The following is a 6000-nucleotide window of genomic DNA, read 5'->3' as shown; positions in this document are numbered from 1 at the left end:
GTTTGCGGCCACTAGGCCCATTATGGGAGAGCCGGGGGAAGAAGTGTCACTGGCAACCATCATGAAGACGAACCCTTCTCCGGACACTGGCTCCAAATCCTCGGAGTCGGCATCGTGTGAGCTCGGCCAAGGAGCCTTCCTCCCACCGTACTCCACGGGCTCTCTTCTCTCAGGCCAAACCTCGCCTTTAAGCGAGGCTCTGGACTTAATGTGATCCCTTGTCATTACGGAGGAGCAACGTTCGAACTATGCCCAGCCCGGACTAGGGGCTGAGAGCAGGGAATTTTACGTCCCACCCACCACCCACCTTATAGCCACTATCGAGGACTTAACCGACATGCTCGATTACGGCTCCGAAGACATCGACGGTATGGACGACGCCGGAGAAGAGGAGGCCCAAAACCCGTCGTTTACCGGACGCTGGACGGCCACTTCTTCGTATGACGTGTACATGGTGGATACACCCAAAGAGAATAGCGGCGACGACAAGGAAGATCCAGTCGAGGATAAACCTCCTGAGATACAACCAAAGCACCGACGTCAGCGGCGCCGCTCTAAGTCACGCCGTGGAAGAGACAGCAATACCGGCACAGGAGAAAACAATACTCCGGATGATGCCGAAGACAATGAAGACCCCGTTGAGCCAACTTCCGAACAGGATGAACGGGAAGATGGGCAAGTAAGCCCCGATGAACAGGCCATAAATGAAGACTCAGAGGACAGTAATTATGTTCCGCTCTCCGAGGATGAGGTGAGCCTCGGCAATGAGGATTTCATTGTGCCCGAGGAGCCTCCCGAGCAGGAGCGCTTTAAGCGCCGGCTAATAGCCACTGCAAGGAGCCTGAGAAAGAAGCAGCAACAGCTTCAAGCTGATCAAGATCTGCTCAACGACAGATGGACTAACGTCCAAGCAGCCTCGAGCGCCCAACCAAAAATTACCCGAAGCGCAAATTGCTACCTCAATTCGATGACGAGGCGCTAGAGCCTGTACCATTAGCGCGTAACGCGGCTGACCGACCACCACGCGGTCGGGACAAAGCGGCAACTCAAGCCGAACACCAGCCCGTACTATCTTGCTGTAAAGGCAGAAATAAAACTGCTTGGGGATATACATATGACCTGCGGCAGGACCTAGACAGTAGAGCAGGACAGACCAGATCGATCTACGGATCGCGGGGGCGTGCCCCGACATGCGACGACGGCTATCTAGCCGGACGCGACAAGCATAATCACGCCTGGGCCGACAACCACAGACGGACTCCATCCGAACTACGTCTCGACATGGCCCGATATAGAGGCGCCGCACACCCCCTCTGCTTCACTGATGAAGTAATGGAGCACAAATTCCCATAAGGGTTTAAACCCGTGAACATCGAATCATATGATGGGACAACAAACCCTGCGGTATGGATCAAAGATTTCCTTCTCCATATTCATATGGCCCGCGGTGATGATCTTCACACCATCAAATACCTCTTGATACGTCTCCAACGTATCTATAATTTTTTATTGCTCCATGCTATTATATATTTGTTTTCGATGTTTTATGGGCTTATTTATACACTTTTATATTATTTTTGGGACTAACCTATTAACCGGAGGCCCAGCCCAAATTGCTGTTTTTTTGCCTATTTCAGTGTTTCGCAGAAAAGGAATATCAAACGGAGTCCAAACGGAATGAAACCTTCGGGAGAGTTATTTTTGGAACAAACGTGATCCAGAGGACTTGGAGTGGACGTCAAGAAATCACCGATGAGGCCACGAGGCAGGGGGCGCGCCTACCCCCCTGGGCGCGCCCTCCATCCTCGTGGGCCCCTCGTGGCTCCACTGACCTACTTCTTCCTCCTATATATACCTACGTACCCCCAAACCATCAGAGAGCACCATGAAAACCTAATTCCACCGCCACAACCTTCTGTACCCGTGAGATCCCATCTTGGGGCCTTTTCCGGCGCTCCACCGGAGGGGGCATTGATCACGGAGGGCTTATACATCAACACCGTAGCCTCTCCGGTGATGTGTGAGTAGTTTACCTCAGACCTTCAGGTCCATAGTTATTAGCTAGATGGCTTCTTCTCTCTCTTTGGATCTCAATACAAAGTTCTCCTCAATTCTCTTGGAGATCTATTTGATGTAATCTTCTTTTGTGGTGTGTTTGTCGAGATCCGATGAATTGTGGGTTTATGATCAAGATTATCTATGAACAATATTTGAATCTTCTCTGAATTCTTTTATGTATGATTGGTTATCTTTGCAAGTCTCTTCGAATTATCAGTTTGGTTTGGCCTACTAGATTGATCTTTCTTGCAATGGGAGAAGTGCTTAGCTTTGGGTTCAATCTTGCGGTGCTCGATCCCAGTGACAGTAGGGGAAACGACACGTATTGTATTGTTGCAATCGAGGATAAAAAGATGGGGTTTATATCATATTGCATGAGTTTATCCCTCTACATCATGTCATCTTGCTTAAAGCGTTACTCTGTTCTTATGAACTTAATACTCGAGATGCATGCTAGATAGCGGTCGATGTGTGGAGTAATAGTAGTAGATGCAGGCAGGAGTCGGTCTACTTGTCACGGACGTGATGCCTATATACATGATCATACCTAGATATTCTCATAACTATGCTCAATTCTATCAATTGCTCGACAGTAATTTGTTCACCCATCGTAATACTTATGCTATCTTGAGAGAAGCCACTAGTGAAACCTATGGCCCCCGGGTCTATTTTCCATCATATTAATTTCCCGTCAACGAGCCATCTTTGTCGCCGTTTATTTTGCTTTCTTTACTTTTAGTCTTTATCATAAAAAACCAAAAATATTATCTTATCATCTCTATCAGATCTCACTTTTGCAAGTGGCCGTGAAGGGATTGACAACCCCTTTATCGTGTTGGTTGCAAGGTTCTTATTTGTTTGTGTAGGTACGAGGGACTTGCATGTGGCCTCCTACTGGATTGATACCTTGGTTTTCAAAAACTGAGGGAAATACTTACGCACTTTGCTGCATCACCCTTTCCTCTTCAAGGGAAGACCAACGCAGTGCTCAAGAGGTAGCGCGAAGGATTTCTGGCGCCATTGCCGGGGAGTCTACGCACAAGTCAAGACATACCAAGTACCCATCACGAACTCTTATCCCTCGCATTACATTATTTGCCATTTGCCTCTCGTTTTCCTCTCCCCCACTTTACCCTTGCCATTTTATTCGCCCTCTTTTCCATTCGCCTCTTTCCTGTTGTTTTTCTTGTGCCATGGCCGAATCAAAAAGGGCTAGGGGTTCTCTCCTGGGTTTTAATACCTTGGATAGTCCTTCTGTTCTCTCTAAGCTCATTAATAATGATGCCATGGAAAAACCTACCGGGGTCATCAATGATAGTTTGCATAATTTCGATGAAGATGATCCTGGAATTTTTTGTTATTTACTTGATGAATCTTTGAAAGATGCTTGGGATAGGTTACTAAAAATCAGGGCCAGCTTTGTGCCCCAATATCAAATTGGAATTTACTTAAAAAGCTTCTATGTTGCCTTACCCTCGTCCTTTAAGCATGTGTTAGATTCTATTTTTGAGGAAGATTTTCTTGAAGGGGATCCCATAGATACTTATGAAAAGATGAAAACCATATTCGGGCACCCCATGAATGAGAAGGTCGAATCTACCTCTCTTTTGCTCTCTTATCAAAACGAAACTATCAAAGAGATGAAGGCTAGCTTAGATGCAAATTTTCGTAACGTGCTTAATCTCTCTTCTACCATTAATGGCCATGTGCTCTATCGAAATAGAAAGATTAATGCCATAGATAATAAGTCTTCCCTTTTCTTTCCTAAAACCAAATATGGCAATACCTAGATCTATCCTTGCTTTTATGCCTAGCTAGGGGCATTAAACGATAGCGCTTGTTGGGAGGCAACCCAATTTTATTTTAGTTTTTTGCTTTTTGGTTCTGTTTAGGAATAAATAATCCATCTAGCTTCTGTTTAGATGTATTTTTATGTTTTAATTAGTGTTTGTGCCAAGTTAAACCTATAGGATCTTCTTGGATGATAGTTATTTGATCTTGCTGAAAATTCCCGAAACTTTCTGTTCACGAAAACAATTGTTAAAAATCACCAGAACGTGATAAAATACTGATTCCAATTGCAGCAGATCAATAAACAAATTATCTAGGTCTTCTTATTTTGGTAGAATTGTTTGAGTTCCAGAAGTTTGTGTTAGTTACAGATTACTATAGACTGTTCTGTTTTTGACAGATTCTGTTTTTCGTGTGTTGTTTGCTTATTTTGATGAATCTATGGCTAGTAAAAGAGTTTATAAACCATAGAGAAGTTGGAATACAGTAGGTTTAACACCCATATAAATAAAGAATGAGTTCATTACAGTACCTTGAAGTGGTGTTTTGTTTTCTTTCGCTAACGGAGCTCACGAGATTTTCTGTCAAGTTTTGTGTTGTGAAGTTTTCAAGTTTTGGGTAAAGATTTGATTAATTATGGAACAAGGATTGGCAAGTGCCTAAGCTTGGGGATGCCCAAGGCACCCCAAGGTAAAATTCAAGGACAACCAAAAGCTTAAGCTTGGGGATGCCCCAGAAGGCATCCCCTCTTTTGTCTTCGTCCATCGGTAACTTTACTTGGAGCTATATTTTTATTCACCACATGATATGTGTTTTGCTTGGAGCGTCTTGTATGATTTGAGTCTTTGCTTTTTAGTTTGTCACAATCATCCTTGATGTACACACCTTTTGAGAGAGAGACACATGATTCGGAATTTGTTAGAATACTCTATGTGCTTCACTTATATCTTTTGAGCTATATAGTTTTTGCTCTAGTGCTTCACTTATATCTTTTAGAGCACGGTGGTGGTTATATTTTATAGAAATAATTGATCTCTCATGCTTCACTTATATCATTTTGAGAGTCCTTAGAACAGCATGGTAATTTGCTTTGGTTATAAAATTAGTCCTAATATGATCGGCATCCAATATAAAACTATAAAGTGCATTGAATACTAAGAGAAGTTTGATACTTGATAATTGTTTTGAAATATGAAGGTGGTGATATTGGAGTCATCCTAGTTGAGTAGTTGTGAATTTGAGAAATACTTGTTCTAAAGTTTGTGATTCCCGTATCATGCACGTATGGTGAACCGTTATGTTATGAAGTCGGAGCATGATTTATTTATTGATTGTCTTCCTTATGAGTGGTGATCGGGGATGAGCGATGTTTTTTTTCCTACCAATCTATCCCCCTAGGAGCATGCGCGTAGTACTTCGTTTCGATAACTAATAGATTTTTGCAATAAGTATGTGAGTTCTTTATGACTAATGTTGAGTCCATGGATTATACGCACTCTCATCCTTCCACCATTGCTAGCCTCTCTAATACCGCGCACCTCTTCGTCGGTATCATATACCCACCATATACCTTCCTCAAAACAGTCACCATACCTACCTATTATGGCATTTCCATAGCCATTCCGAGATATATTGCCATGCAACTTACCACCGTTCCATCTATTATGACACGCTCCATCATTGTCATATTGCTTTGCATGATCATGTAGTTGACATTGTATTCATGGCAAAGCCACCTTCATAATTTTCATACATGTCACTCTTGATTCATTGCATATCCCGGTACACCACCGGAGGCATTCACATAGAGTCATAATTTGTTCTAAGTATTGAGTTGTAATTCTTGAGTTGTAAGTAATAAAAGTGTGATGATCATCATTATTAGAGCATTGTCCCATGTGAGGAAAGGATGATGGAGACTATGATTCCCCCACAAGTCGGGATGAGATTCCGGACTAAAAAAAAGAGGCCATAAAAAAAGAGAAGGCCCAATAAAAATGAGAAAAAAAAGAGAGAAGGGACAATGTTACTATCCTTTTTCCACACTTGTGCTTCAAAGTAGCACCATGATCTTCATGATAGAGAGTCTCCTATGTTGTCATTTTCATATACTAGTGGGAACTTTACATTATAGAACTTGGCTTGTATATT

Source organism: Triticum aestivum, chromosome 7D (assembly GCF_018294505.1).
Source record: "Triticum aestivum cultivar Chinese Spring chromosome 7D, IWGSC CS RefSeq v2.1, whole genome shotgun sequence".
Taxonomy (NCBI): Eukaryota; Viridiplantae; Streptophyta; class Magnoliopsida; order Poales; family Poaceae; genus Triticum; species Triticum aestivum.
Note: the sequence above shows the minus strand (reverse complement) of the source record.